This window comes from Triturus cristatus, chromosome 8 (assembly GCF_964204655.1).
Source record: "Triturus cristatus chromosome 8, aTriCri1.1, whole genome shotgun sequence".
Classification (NCBI taxonomy): Eukaryota; Metazoa; Chordata; class Amphibia; order Caudata; family Salamandridae; genus Triturus; species Triturus cristatus.
In genome coordinates, this window is record NC_140591.1 from 969,577,244 (window position 1) to 969,593,414 (window position 16,171).

At 47.7% G+C, this 16,171-nt stretch overlaps 1 protein-coding gene across 1 annotated transcript in view; it reads left to right on the forward strand.

Moving 5' to 3' along the window:
* The first annotated feature begins 125 nt into the window (after nt 1-125).
* TRAPPC2 (trafficking protein particle complex subunit 2) overlaps nt 126-16,171 on the forward strand; it is a 97,886-nt gene continuing 81,840 nt past the window's right edge. Inside the window, exon 1 of the mRNA XM_085622493.1 lies at nt 126-488. The gene's annotated coding sequence lies outside the window, so the exon portion shown is untranslated. The remainder of the gene's footprint in view (nt 489-16,171) is intronic.

A 16,171-nucleotide genomic window follows, 5' to 3' on the forward strand; every position in this document is an offset into this window, starting at 1 on the left:
TCCAGCTTTGAAAAGGTAAACATGCCTCGCCAGCCCAGATCAGGTTGACACTGCCCGCCGTGCTTCCAGCCCTTTCAGGCCTGCATGCCGGTTTACCGAGCAGGACAGACGAAGTCACCCAGTGAATAGAAAAGGAACTGACTCGCTGGCAGAAGGTGGGGATGTGCATCAGATAAAGTCTGAAAGTAGAATTTCCGGGAGCAACTGACAATCATGCTGAACAGCAAATGGTAAATCACAATACAGTCTCCAATTACCGAAGGCCAATAAACAACGAGGACTCAGTTAGACAAGCTCATCACAAAAAAGGCTCTTCAACCAATCCAATGACATCACGCTTTTGTACTCGTACAAGAAATGTGTTCTTTCCAAGATGATTGGCTGATAGTATCCTGACCCAGCCTGATGCTCGTTTTCTGGCTAAAAGACGGCTGTTGAAGTCGGAACAGTCCGTAAAAATCATGAACTGGTGAACACTTTACTGGAAGGTATTTCTGCAGTTGATTGTGTGTGTTGTAAGGAAGGAAAAAAGTATAATGTATGCAGTCATTTTCGTTTTAATGTTCAGGTCTTAAGAGTTAATGGGGTTTACAGCATCACATAACGGGTGCATGTGTACGTATTCCTTTTATTGATTCTGTATAGTACGGACATTGTCCAGGGGCATCAAAGCGCATTATAAGAGTATAGTTACCAACAGTCTGTAGGAACCACAGAGGCGGTATATCTTCAAAGTAAGCTTTATTGTAGGAGAACAGGCAGGTACGACATCAAGCCAGCTCCACACACGATAACTGACTCCTGCCCCAACATTCTGGAACTAGTGGCATCCAGTCACCTAGGAACAGGTAACTAGTCTAGGATACCACACAGTCATTGCAAACATATGTGTGCGATGCAGCACGGTAAAAGAGAACAATAGACATTCGAGATTGTGTGTGTGTGTGTGTGTGTGTATGTGTGGGGGGGGGGGGGAGTCATATATTCAACCCAAGTGTCTTTCAAAGAGAAGAGTTTTAGGTCTCTTATTAAAGGTAGCATGGCACGGAGGGTCAGAAGGAAACATTTTGATGTAAAAATTACACAGGAAAGGAATACTTAGCATGACAGATTAATTGGATGAGTAACATAAATTAGAGCGGCTAATCCAGTGTCATTGGTTATGAGGATTAGTCTTGTGCGCTCAAGCAAAGCATTTCATGCATTCCCTCCAAATTCTTATTTTTATTTAGAGAGTTTTATAAAGCGCAAGCATGACCCAAAGGTATCAGAGCACTGTACAGAGCAACCGTCAACACTTGTTACATAATCTTTAGTATCTTTTAAATAAAAAGCAAAATAATCAAAAGAGTGTTTGTGGTCCAAGAGATTGTGGTGAGAGCCCAGATAAAAAAACGTGTGTTACGTTAAGAATCTGTCTAGCGAAATCCTTCAAACCCCTTTCTTGAACCGCTCGTCGATGGGTTAGACCGAACATCTGAGTTCCATATTCTCTGCATGGCTCCAGAGAACCTTCGGGCGTCTTTGTTATAATCTCTTTTCTTCATATTATTTTAGTGTATTTAAACACACATGTATTAATATTATCAAATGTAAGTTGGTATGCCCCAGGCTTCCCCTATCAATTCCAGAACTATTGGATGGGCGATAGAATTCCTGGAATCACAGGGAGCATGGGTTTGAATGTTGATGCGCCCAGTCAGCTTGACACCTGCATGACCAAGGGAGCTCATGAGGCTGTTAGGGACAACTTTCAACATAATAAATTTACTTGTCACTTCTGGAGGTGTTCAGTTTCATCATTCGTACATCATTTCAGTCTTCTTCTTTTTAGGTCTCGGCCTGGCGAAAGCAGCACATGCGCTGTTCGCGTCATACGAGGGCTTATTGGAATCGATACGATTCCAGAAGTCGTGTCGCGGCTCCGCCTCCATTTTTGATTGGTGCGCGTCGTTTTGCATCATAGATTAGGCAAAACACAGTGTAATGATTGCACCGGAGGCAATCATTACACTGAGGGTTGCCACCCTTTCCTCTTTTGGCCCCGCCCACCGGGATTTGATCTTTTACTTGCGGCGGGAGACAGTTTCTCTCAATTAGCCTCTAAGCACTTTTTTTTCCTATTACGCGTTTGCCTCCAACAATGGCTGACGCGCTTTTTATGTCTCCGTTCTCGGCTTGGTTTTTGCGAGGCTTTTTTTTTCTTTCTCCTAGCCCTCTGCCTCTCCAGCTCACTGTCCTTTCGTTGCGGCTACAAATTGGATTTCTCGTTTTCATTTTCTGTGCGCTATATGCACTTTCATCTTTTTTCCATTATGGCAGCAATGGTCTCCACACACATTACTCATGGGAGGCGATGTGTCTTTACTCTCTTGCTGTCCTAGCTCTCCACTGCTCTCTGCCCCTATCGCCTACTATGTCTGCCCATCTTTTTCACTCCTACTCTCTGCCCCTCTTCCTTCCATTGCGGCTAAAAATAGAATTTCTCAAAGAAAGTAAGAAGGGTGCCGACTCGGGTGTAGGGGTAACGAGCGCAGGGGCGGCTGCAGTACTGGTGACAAGCTTCCTGCTGGAGCTTTGCGCTGCCTGTATATGGCCTACAGGACACACTTCTGGAATCAAGCTATCCTGGCTGAAGAGGGGTGAAACCCTGAAACCGGTCCTAGGATGCTTGTTTCCAGTCCAGGGAGGACCTGGCTTGGCAGTTCGGGCTGGACTGTACCCATGAGGCACAGGGTCAAGACTAATTTGCATATGGCTGGGTTCAAACTGGAACGGCATGGTGAGCAAAAAAACGATGGATTTAGGCCCAGATCTCTGTACTGGGGTGAATGTATGACATTGTTCTGCATTCTGTCCATCAACTGTTGTTTTTGCATTTGTCACCCCGAGTGGGAAGGGTATGCCCAGACGTGGGTCCCGTGCTCTCCATGCCACTGGAATCAAGCTATCCTGGCTGAAGAGGGGTGAAAGCCTGAAACCGGTCCAATAAAGCTTGTTTCCAGTCCAGGGAGGACCTGGCTTGGCAGTTCGGGCTGAACTGTACCCATGAAGCACAGGATCAAGACTGATTTGGATATGGCTGGGTTCAAACTAGAACGGCATGGTGAGCAAAAAAACGATGGATTTAGGCCCAGATCTCTGTACTGGGGTGAATGTATGACATTGTTCTGAATTCTGTCCATCAACTGCTGTTTTTACAGGACACCCACGCCATTCTGTAAATCTCCTGGCTCTTGGAAATCCTCATTTCCCTTGGCGCCTACCGACGACGGTTCGAAGGGTCTTCGCTATATGAATCCCTAAGGTGTGCCACTGCAGTTTAAATTCTTTATTACATCTGCCTTCTGCTGTAATTTTCATGTCAAGAGGAGTTAACAGATGTGTCTTTGACATTTGCCACGCTAAAAAAGAAATGGCTACAACATGCATGAACTGAGGCACATGCAGGTAACTAAGCAGAAAGATGGCAGGGAGAGTTGAAATCTCATCAAATCAGTACTATACCGGTTCACCCAGTCGGACAGGCAAAGAAAAGCTCTCCAAATAGAGCCAACCTTCCTGCGCATCTAACATTGCAAACTAACAAAGAACGATTGGGAATGAGCTGTTCGCAGCTAAAATAAACACCGCACCGCTTCGGGGCTCGCAAGCATGATTCAATAGCCAACGAAGTAGCACATTTTATTCCAGGCAATGACAAGTTACAAGCTGAGGAAGGTGACCTAGTTTGATCTTAGAAGGTTAGACGCTTTATGCTTGAGAGGAGTTTCTATAAGCGATTCCAGTGGGTCGCGGGTGTAGAGACATTTACGACAGTATTGGGATCAGTGTGACTGTCGGTCAGTTTTTCTTGAATTTGAGTTTATGGCGAGGCTGTGAGGAAGCGGGGTTCTGCAGTGCTATGGAGTTTGGTTATGTGTAAACCTCTACAACAGTGATAGGTTTGGGTGTTTTCGCCTGAATTTATTTTATAAAGCATTTCATATCTTGGTTACCTCAGAGGCATAATCAGTTTACAAGCGGGTGAGCGTGGGGTTAGCTGAATTTCAAGTGTATGCTTGATTATTTGTCTGTTAGATGCAGGGCCGATAAAGTTTTGTTTTGAATAGACATTTAGGCCAGCAATGGGCTGAGTTCACTAGCCGTCAATAAAGGGACTGAGGTGAGTTTAGATCCCGGCAGTGGGGTTGGTTAGGAGCAGCCGTTTGTGGCCAAGCACATGGGGTGGATAATATGCATTTTTGCGACCTTACCTCATCGTGGTGTTGCAGCGTTGCACCACAGAGACGGGCAGTTCTGTTCTTGTGTGTCTACTATGAACTGACCAGTCATGGGTGTGTCAGTTTCTTGGTGCTGGTGAAAGTACATTTTGGGTTTACCACTTTCCTCGGGGATCTCACAGCCAAAGGCCGCCGTTTTTATATTTCAAGAGTGCATGATACTAAATAGAAATAGGAGCATGTGCAATGTAACTGAACGGGTGCTTATGTAAAGCACACCATTATCTTAGGAGGAGTTTGCGCTACACAAAAGCTAAATGAAATAAATAAAATACATTATGACGCAGTACAACCTTACAACAACGGGGTGACACACAGCTACTGCGCAATAGTATCATGGTCTTTGGGGGAGGCATGGGCACGTTGCTAAAAGTCGGTACATGCATCTCATTACATGTACAACTGGAGCTGGCAGGGATTTAATTCAGCAGTTTGGAGTTGGAAAACAATGTTTGGCTGTTTCCAATTCTATGTCAGTCCACGGAGGCTCTGATTATGCTTCTCAATCTTTACTGACAATTACAGCAGCCAATAAAAACGATCAACATTAAACTGGCATGACCCCGGAAGGCAAATGCACTCCTGTGTCTGCACCAATCACATTCCAGTCCACCACATAAGTGTCATTGTAAACTCCATAACTTCCTCTTTCTTTGCTGCTGCAGCAGCAGATAAGTGCCTTTCCCTTTATTTTTTATTGATGTGGTAAAAATGTTGGGGAGGATTGTTTATCGATGTTGGTGAAGTATTGATGTAATTGTGGCAGCGGAGACTTGCTCGTGCGCGGTGTTTGTCGGCTTTTCTTCGACGGAGCGCGCGTTAACGATAGGGGGCGGTGGAGCAGGAGGAGGCAGACGCGAGACCCTCGCGTGCAGAGAGCAGTCTCGTCGTTGCCCCAGACGCTGCGCGTGAGCGCAAAGAGCTGTTTTCTCGCATTACGAGTGACCGGCTCTTCGCGCGTAGCGCTAGGCAGGACTGCATAAATCTCTGGCCTCATTGAACGCTGACCGGAGCAGTTTCCGGAAGAGAGCTTGCCTCTAGGGGAGTGTAGGGGTCTCCTTCCACCTTGATTTAAGGCCTCAGCCCTCAGAAGTGTAGGGGTTTTGATACAGCAGTTGGTATCATATTAAGGGTCTGAGGCACCCCTGGGTTGCTCCCCCCCCCCCCCCCCCTTGTGAAAGCTCCTCCAGTCCTCTCTGCTTTACGGCAATGGCGTACTACGCCGAAGAGGAAGACCAGTGGGTTGAGTGCAATCAATTTGAGGAATATCAGGAGCCAGAGGAAGAACTGTTGGAGGAGAACCTTGTGGAAGCCCTGGACACCCACGTCCAGGGCTCTGTAAATAAAGCCCTGATCAAGGCCTTAAAGCCATTTACAAAACCCCTTCACAATTATGGCAAGAGGAAGATGAAATCTTCTCATAAAAGCGCAGAGCACACGCAGTCATCGGCCCAAGTGTTAGCGCGCATGGCCAGGAATGTAATGAAGGATCATGGCTCAATGGCTAATTATACTACCGAGGAGTCTTCCCCGTCCACACCGGCTACCTCAGACTCGGAGGTTGAATCGGTGCTGCCTAAAAAGAAGGCAAAGAAGACTAAGCACACAGCGTACAAAGCAGACGACAGCCAAGCGCCCAAGAACCTGTTGTTTGACCCTCAAAGTTTGATCCATCCTAGGTCCACTGAGTGGGTACCTTGTCCGGAAGTGGCACATTATGTGGCTAATAATTTGCGGCAAGGCTTTGAGAAGGAGGTGCGGGCCACTTTACGATCGGAATGCCCGAGGCCCTCCTTGACCGGGAAGGTGGCGGATACGGCAGAATTAGACCGGAATATGGCGACTTTCATGAGGAAGTTCGCGAAGGATCCCAAGAAGGGTTTAGATAGGGCTTGGCGGGGGTGCCAAGACAAGTTATTAGATGTCTCTGCACCCCTCACTAGAATCCTGGAAGCTGCGGTCAACGCAAAGGATCAAATTGTTCCGATGGACACGTCGGACGTCATGGAATGGGCCCAAAGGGCTTTGTGTTTTCTTGGCAATGCCAATGTTGCTCTCTCCACGGAGAGGAGACGTTCCTTTTTGATACGTATTGATTCCCAGTTGGCGGAGATGGCCACTACAGAACCGGGTTCCCTCGCCAACGGTATGCTTTTCGTGGACAAATTCGATAAGGAGATGGGAAAATACGTGGCCACGTTTTCAGCGTTAGACAAAGCTCAAGCGAACATTAAAAAAGTGTTTCACACGGGTGTTTTCAACAGGGCCGGCCGCTCACGAGGTCGAGGGTTCGGCCGAGGTTTTAGTCAGACCTCACGAGGAGCGGAACAGCGAGGCAGAGGTAACCAAAAGCCACATTTCTATCCCTCCCGCAACAGGAGAGGAAGAGGCAGAGGCCAGAGAGGAGTCTACCGAGGACAACAGAACATGGCAGGAGATGTCCCCTATTCAGGTACGGGTCTTAAGTCCCAAGGAGTGCATGGTGGGAGGTCGGATAGCATTGTTCCTCCACAGGTGGCAGGGTCTCCCGTCCGATCCCTGGATTTTACAGACAGTGCAGGGTTTTCACATAGAGTTTTATGCCTCTCCAGAACAGAGTCACGTGCCCGGTCCTCTACATTTTTCCCCGACTAGAGCAGAGTTTTATCGACAGGGAAGTGGAGTCTTTGCTCCAGAAGGGGGCAATCGTGGGGACTGTCCCACACACTCAGGGCTTCGTAAGCACCATTTTCTTGGTCCACAAGAAGGATCAGGGGTTCCGTCTGGTTCTAAATCTCAGGGAGTTCAACGCATGGGTTGTGTATCGTCATTTCAAAATGGAGGGCATTCACCTCCTGCGGGACATCCTACTAGAACACGATTGGCTGGTTCGATTGGGCCTAAAAGACGTATATCTCGCGGTCCCTATATTCCCACCACACAGGCGCTTTCTTCAATTTCTGTGGCGCGATCAATGGTTCGAATTTTCCGCCATGCCCTTTGGCCTTTCGTCGGCCCCTTGGTGTTTCACCAAACTGATGAAGTCGGTCGTACAGTGGTTGAGAGAAAGGGGGGTGCGTCTGATCATTTATCTAGACGACATATTGATTTTGGTGCAGTCGAAAGATCTTCTGTTAGTCCATCTTTCATGGACAATACAACTCCTGCAGGAGTTAGGGTTCATTCTGAATCTGGTGAAATCGATATTGATACCATCGCAGGTAATGGATTTTCTGGGCTTTCAGGTCAATTCACTCACGACGCAGCTTCTTCTGCCTCTCAAGAAGAGAGTGGCGATCAGGAAAGAGTTGAGGAGAGCGCTTGCCTCTCCGAAAATATAATTAGCTCGCCTGGTAGGTCTTTTAGCATCCTCCATTCAAGCGATATTTCCGGGCCCCTTACACTACAGGGCCCTACAGAGACTGAAGATATTACATCTGCGCAAGGGTCTTTCGTACGCGCAGCAGATTGTGCTTTCGTCCGAGGCATGTACGGAGATGAATTGGTGGTTAGAGCATATGGATGCCTGGAATGGCAGAGCCATTTTTACAACCAACCCGGACGTCGTGATAGAGTCGGATGCCAGCCGCTGGGGCTGGAGAGCACGTTGTGGGACTCTGGAGACAGGGGGTCGGTGGTCCCGGGAGGAGTTAAACCTGCATATCAATTGTTTGGAGCTTCTAGCAGGCTCATTTGCGATTCACACTCTGGCCCCTCAGTGGATTTCTTGCTGCATTCTTCTCCGCATGGACAATGTGTCCGCGGTCCGTTACATAAATCGCCTCGGAGGGGCCACAAACTCTGCCCGTTTCTCATCCCGCAGAAGGTCCTACAGCTCCTCCACCCCCCTTAAACTTAAAGGAACAATCCCCGCCATATGCCATCTTCCCTGGAATCCTGCCGACCCGCACACATTGTGCCCACACTGCGGTTTCCAGCTCCATCTGGCCCCACCAACCAAAAACACCCAGAAAAACATGTAGCTCCTGAATTGCAGGTCATTACCTAAACACTCCATGGAAATCTCCATGCTATTAGAAGAGCTCCAGCCAGACGTCCTATACCTTACAGAGACCTTGCTCAACCCTGATTCAGAGCCCGACCTTGTTCAGGCCCTCCCCCAGGGATACTTAATTTTACGGAAAGACCGGAAAATAGGAAAAGGAGGCGGCCTAGCGGTCATTTATAGAGACTGCTATAAATGCTGCAGCACCCCCAACCCAATACTTGATTGTGAAAGTCTTTCCTTTGCCATTGACTTTTTCCCCCACTAGCACATTTTCTGGCATACTCGTATACCGCCCACCTGGTACGTTAGGACAATTTAACAATAACCTTCCCCCCATCATAGCCAGCCTAGTCTGTAGCCCATCTAATTTCACACTTTTAGGGGACCTCAACATCCATTTTGATAACATCTTGGATCACACCGCCTCAGAATTAACAGCAAGTCTTTCCGCACTACAACTGAAACAACTAGTATCAAAACCAACCCACATCAAGGGCCATCTACTCGACCCCGAGTTTAGCAACAGTGCAGACCTTACTGCAGGAATCCCCTCTCCTCTTCCCTGGTCGGATCACTTCCTGATCCCCCTTTTCTGGGCCACTCCTGACTCCTACCCTCCCACCAATACTGGCACACACACAGATCGTAACTGGTCAAGACTTCCTTTAGAGAACTGGCAGGCAGTCCTGTAAACTTCCAGACCTCCCTATAACTCTGACCCCGCCATAGCCAACGAGGACTATAATAAATGGATCTCGGGAACACTAGACTCTGTACTCCCCATGAAACGTACCAAAATGAAGCGCAGCAAAAAAAACGCTCCTTGGTACTCCCCCGGACTGCGGGATTTGAAACGCCTATGCAAAAAATTAGAAAGGCAATGGCGGCTGGACTATTCTCCGTCCAGGAACTGCCTACAGACAAGCGATCAGGACCTACAAAAACGAGATTAAAACTACCCAATCAACCTTCTTTGAAGAAAAAATTAACGCAGCAGCTTCTCGACCTAAAGAAATCTATCACATTGCGAAAACCCTTCTCAAACTCCCGGACTAACCTTCAAATGCCATTAATACACAAACTCGTTGTAACAATCTGGCTGCGTTCTTTCACCAAAAAATTCGAACTATCTATACCTCCTTTTCACCCACTTTGATCTGCTCAACCCTGACCAAACCTCCTGAGCTAGGAACCCAGTCCAGGCCCACTCTTGATTCCTTTCCCTCTCTTAATCTCTCTACGCTAGAACCCATTTTGCGCCAGGTAAAATCTGGCTTCCCCAACGACCCAGCACCTCCGCGCACCTTGCTGACAGCTACTGGCAACGTCCTCCCCACCATACTTAACCTACTCAGTGCTTCCCTATCCACTGGCTCTGTCCCGCTTCCCTGGAAGCGTGCTATGGTCAAGGCCCCCCTTAAAAAAACCCAATCTAGATCAAGACAACCCCAGTAATTATCGCTGGATATCCCTGCTGCCATGGCTGAGTAAAATCTTGGAAAAATACACCAACACAATACTGGCCAAATTCCTCGAGACTAACCATCTACTCGACCCCTCCCAGACGGGCTCCGGCCCATGCACCGGACCGAAACCGCTCTGGTCGCAGTAACGGAGGAAGCCAGAAAGATCCTGGATCAGGGAGGATTGGCGGCAATGATCCTTCTCGACCTAAGTTCCGCCTTCGACACTGTTAACCATAATATCCTACTACATCGACTCACCAGTGTAGGAGTCTCTGGAATAGCAATGGATTGGCTTGAATCCTTTCTTTCTGACTGCTCCTTCCAGGTCTTCGAGGGCGATTTCACATCCCCTTGATAAGCCCCTCGGCTGCGGTGTGCCACAAGGCTCCCCCTTAAGCCCTACCCTAATCAATATATACATGAGCCCCCTAGCTGAGATCGTCCGCCTTTTTGGAATAAAAATTATTACCTATGCCGATGATACTCTGCTAGTGGTGGCTCTCAATCAATCTTCCAACCCACACAATAGCCTGAGGGACTGCCTCGGAGGTGACCAAATGGATGACCTCATCGTGTCTCAAACTCAATGGGGACAAAACCAAGTTGAGGCTCTTAGGCAACACCTCAACGCTCCTCATCAACCCATCATGGCCGACCTCTCTTGGCCCTGCCCCCATTCCTAAGGATACAATCAAGAGCCTGGGCATCTGGCTGGACAAGTCCCATAATTTTAACCACCAAGCAGCAAAATTGTCAGCCACCTACTTTGGCCTACTCAGGCTCCTGTGTAAGATTCTTCCCTTATTGCCGCCCCAAGCACGACAGATTATGGTTCAGGGTCTTATTCTGTCCCGGCTAGAATTTGGGAACGCCCTCTATTTAGGGGCCCTTCAAACCACCCTGTGCAAGCTTCAGATCTTACAAAACTGCGCCGCCTGAACATTTCTTCTAATACCCCGTAGACTCTCTGCCAAACCCGGCCTAAGGAACCTTCATTGGCTCACAGTCAGGGAAAGGATCGAATTTAAGGCCCTACGCATCGCCCATCGAGCTTTCTGGAAAATCGGGGCTGTCATCAATCACCCGCTGATCACCCCCTACAATCCCACTAGACAGCTTAGATCAGCTTCCTCTTTCCTTGCCGCGGTACCCAGGATTAAGAGGACCAGGTGTGGGGGCCGGTCCTTCTCTTATAATGTGGCCATACTGTGGAACTCCCTTCCCCTTCGCTCTGAGCCCAACCTTCTGCTGTTTCGTAAGCAACTAAAAACCCTGCTTTCAATAGGTCTGAATAACCGTTAACTCCACTACCTATATGCTTTGTCCGTAGCGCTAGGACGCCTCAGGGTAGCTATCCCGCTCAATAAATGGTCTTTTCATTTCATTTCATTTCATTTCAGTAGAACCCTGCACTCCCCCCATTCTGAAGGCACTCACTCTTTGAGTGAGTCTCTGTCTATATCTAGAGATGCAGACTTCAACCCAAAGTGGTGAATGTTCTGTAAATCTAACCATGTGTGTCCTCATAATGTCCAGGAGCCTTCTTCACAACAGATTTCCCTCTCTGCTGGTGTTGTGAATGGGGTTCTAAGCCGCCCAAAGATATTGACACTCAGTCACTCATTGGACACTCGCGCCTAGAGGTAGAATGTAAGATGAACAAGTATTGAAAATGCAATAGGTCTCGCCTTTAATTAAGTCAAAGCCATTTGCTTTGCTATACAATACCCTTAGCAAAGCAAATGGCTTTAACTTAATCAAGGCGAGACCTATTGCATTTTCAAGGCTTGGTTAGGAATCTTGGGGGTTTCAGCAAGAGGGAGTTGGCACTTCTTAGGGAGTGGCTGCCCCCTGATATCTTGAGCTGGTCTTTGAGGTATTTCAGTGTATCATGGTGCAATACTTAATGCATCAAGCACACTAACTTCATCTGGATCCTTGCATCGGCTGGTAGTTAGTTGAGAGACTTTAGAGTGGGCCTGATGTGGTTGAAGCATCTAATTCCTGTTATTAGTCTCGCCACTGCCTTTAGGGTAGCCTTGCATGGTGCTGTGCGTGATTTCGGTAAACCTGTTAGGGTTGCACTCCTATGTTCCAGTCTGGGTATGATTAGGTATTTGACTGTGATCTTGAAGTTTGATGGTGGGACGAAAGGTTTCACCTTTTTTAAGAATATTAAGTTGGAGAAAAGCACTGTGTGTGGATGCACTCGTGTGCTTATATGTTATCATTTTTAGCCAGGGTTATCCTAAGGGATTTCGTTGCTCCTATGGTTACAAGTCTGCATTTGAAGGCGATCAGTTGCATTTATTGGGTTGGGGCTATGGGGAAGGGGAGAAAAGTAGGATTTCGGTTTTCATGGCATTTAGATTGAGGCGGTTTTATGACAGCCAGGTCTGGGTTTTCATAAGAGTGTCATTGAGTTGGGTGATATCTTTCATGGAGGAAATCTTCATGTAGAGCTGAGTGTCATCTAAGTACATGTGGTATGCCAGGTTTGCTTGTTTGAAGATCTCTGTCATCGGTTCCATGCCAAGGTTGAAAAGTGTGGGGGAGATAGTGAATCCTTGAGGAATTTGTAGCATCTCAACAGCAATCTTGATCTGTGCTCACCCTAGAGCCAAGATTGCTGTTGAAATGTAGTAGATAGAATTCTGTTACGAGTACCGTTCAGCTCGACAGTTGGCAGTTCTTAGGGAATGCTTCCCTCCTTATTTGATCTCTGACCATGGGGTTCAATTTGCTAATGACTTGGTTGAAGGTTTCCTTAAATCTTGTGATGTAAAACATTTAAAAACGTCTTTGTACTACCCTCAAACGAAGGGTTAAGTGGAACGCATGATCCGCATACTGGTCCATTGTGTCCATTGTGCAGTCAACAACAGATGCGTGGTGAGCAATGCTGTGGATTCTATGTTGTGGTTCTACCGCACCACCCCGTAGTCTAATACCCAAATTTCTCCTTTTGAGATGTTGAGAGGGAGGAAGCCAGCAACCAAGAATTTTCCGGGGTGGATGAGCAAATGGGTCGAATTCGGAATTGACGCCACGGTGTGTGATGCAAAAGCACGAAGCAATGTTGAGCGGCCAAGTTGAAACAAAAAATGCATTTTGATAGTGTGAATCAAGTTAAGTTATGCAACTTTGGCATAGGTGATGCTGTGTTCATTAAGAAAGGAGGTTATGTGCACGAAAGCGATAGTAAGTTCAGTGGACCATTTATTGTGGATAAAGTATGTGGCAACGCTGTGAGGGTAAATGGGGCCAATTGGTGGAATAGGGGAAGGCTGGTCAAAGCTGTTCATGGTTCGGACGTGGTTGTGTTCAAGAATGCTAGTCATAATTCCAATGCCCCCATTTTTGGCCCCGGGGTTTTGCCTCTTTCATTTTATTAAATGCATTCTGTAATTACGGCAGGGGAGCCGAGGGCCCCCTTCCCTGGGCCACTTTTGGCCCCGGGGACCCCATCCCCCGAGGCCTGGCCACACGTTGGGGACCACGGGGGGAGCTCCAATGCCCCCGCGATCCCAGCCGGTTCCCCTCATCCTAAGATGCAACTCCCTTTGCCCAAAAGCAATTCTGCTTTGCTTCATGGAAGCAAGAGCCGGTTTCCTGCTCTTGCTTCCATGAAGCAAGGCAGTGTTTGCTTTGACAGGGCGGGGGCATGCTGTGACAGGTCGGGAGCCGTGCTTCCGCCCTGCCATAGTAAACTGCAATATCCCCGGGGTGGGCACGCTGGGACATTGCTGGAGCCGGCCCTGGGCAGTGGTGGTCTCCAGGGCTAAGGAGGGCTCCACGAGGGGGGCCGCGCCCCCCCCCAACAGATTTAAAGCCCCGGGAAGGTGGTGGTCCGCGGGGCCAGGGGACCGCTACGGACCCCCATATTCAAGTGACTGAATACTCCGGGAGGGTGGTGGTGCACTGGGGGGCGCAGGAGCCCCCCTACACTTGTTTATTGAAATTGAAGCCCCAGGGAGGTGGAGGTCCCCGGGGCTGGGGGGGGGTCCCGCGAGGCCACCCTGCACAAAATTTAACTTCTGCACCGGGAAGGTGGCGGTCCCCGGGGCAGGGTGGGGGGAGCAGGGGGCCCCCCCCACGCATTTTTCTATTAAAGCCCCGGGAAGGTGGTGTGCTGCGGGGGGGCCGCGTGCCCCTGCGCATTACTGATAAAGCCCCCGGGAGGTGGCGGTCCCTGGGGCTGCGGGGGGCCTCGCGGGCCCCCACACCATAATAGAACATTGCCCCCGGGACCTGGCCCACCCGGAGGTTTTAAAAAAACGAAGTGCTGGAGACCGCGATGCGTAATTGTAAAAACAAAAATAAATTGGCCTGATTCGCGCACCAGGCGCTACTCTAGCCGAATTTCTTTAAAAAAGTGCTTTTTTGGGCCCCTCACGATGTCACAACGCCTAGGGGGTAAGGCTGTTTTTACCTTGCCCCCTCTACTTGTTTTTTAATGTTTCTCTCACCTTTTAGCTTCTCACTCGGTATCGAGTCACAAGATGGCTGCCAACACTACCTGGTTTGAAATGTTGGCAGCCAATCAGAAACAAGCTTCGTAATCGGGAGAGTTCAGCCAATCAGATCTCACGATTCTCAAATATCGATATCTGTAAATCTTTAAATATCTCAAAAACTATTGAACGGATTTGCACCATTTAAAGAAAAGCATGCTTTCTGGACCAAAGGCTACCTTTGTGCAAAAGTTGGTGTAATTCCGTTCAGCAGTTAAGGCTGTAGCCGTGTGTAAAGTTTCCTATGGAAATTAACATGTAGAAAACACATTTTGGGACCCTCCCCTTTTTTCTCGGCCTCCACTTGATGAATCACCCCGAAACCTTCAAGACTGCAGCTGACCTGAGCGGGCAATTCGTTTTGAAAATTTCTTGAAGATTCATCAAATGGCGCCAAAACGTGTAAGGATAAGAATATTTTGGTGTTGCTGGTGTGAAAATGGCAGGCGAAGCAACAATGTGACATGGTGTCACTGTGGGAGGTTGTGTACATAAAGAAATGTAGTTGACCTAGGACTGATCTTTGAGGAACGACAAATGGTAGAAACATCAACAGCGATTGAGTTTGAATTTCATGCAGTGGAGAAAGAGCAGTCAGAGAGGTATAATGTAAGTTTTACTGTAGAAAGGAGACTCCTGTTACCACTGTAGTGAAAAAAGGAAAGTTACCCAAGATGATCGACAGGATAAAATGCTGCAGACAAATCAACAATTATGAATTTTGCTGACAAATTGTTATTGTTGGGCAAAAGGATTGAAGGAAATTAAAAGAGAGAAGCATAATGAAACAGTTAAATAGTCCTTCCAGAACTTTGGATAAGAAAGGGAAACTGGGTGAATGGTAGCGGAAGGGTGGGAAGTCAGTGTTTTAAAGGGGGTAGTTGTACTACTGCAGGTCTAAAAGATTGTAAGTAAGGTAACAGTTAAATAGCTAAGTACTACAGGGCAGAATGTTTGCGGAGAGATCCTGAGCTTTTGTTTATTAATGATCAAAAGGGGTCAGGTGGGGGTCACATGATTGATTTTTACAGATTTTAATATAGGGATAAGGTGTTGAGTGCAAGCATGTGTGGTAAAAAGTGTTTGGATAAAGGAAACCGGTGTGGGGACATTGATTAGTATGGCAAGCGAGTCCCAGATGCTGAGGAATATTGAAGGAAAAAAGCCTCTTAGTAGTAAGTGAAGAATGTGTGATGTGAATGCATGGAGGGAAGATTATGATGTTAACTGTGGATGTAATCTGTTGCTGTTGAGACTGCAGTGATGTAATAACTTTTTGAAAATAAGTACATTTTTGCATTGTGTAAGGCTATTGGCAGCCTGGTTAAGGCTTCACTGTAGGGGTCAAGAATTTTCGTAGTCTTTTGTTTGTTCCATTTGTGTAGGAGCATAATTTATTTGTTTCAAGTAAGTATGCAATCAAGGGTTGTGGGTGTAGATTTTAGAAAGTGTATATTGGGCTATATTTCTTACATGCTAACATTTACCAAGGGGATCTAGAAATGGGAATATATTTTTTTCCCACTTTAATTTACATTGGAGTAGAGGAAGATTCAAGCTTTGAGTGTCAAGCACCGTATCCTGATTAGAGGGCATTGAGCAGGTTGTTGAAAACTATTGGGAAAAGGCAATTGAAGATCGGTCATTCAGACTTTTAGAGACTCTAGGGCCTAATTATGATGTCAAGCGGACCGCCTCCGAAAGGCAGTTGGCGATGGTCCGCCTGACCGTCAGCCGTGTGGTCCGACTGCCGTATTATGATGTAGGCAGTTGGACCCTTGTTGAATGAGGTACAGACGGCCGCCTCTGACAGGATGTACTGATCCAGGCAGCTGGCGGAATCCCAATCCCTAATGACAGTGGTGCTGAAGCCGGCACCGCCATCAGGATTACGAGGTCCATTTCCGACACCCTTTTCAT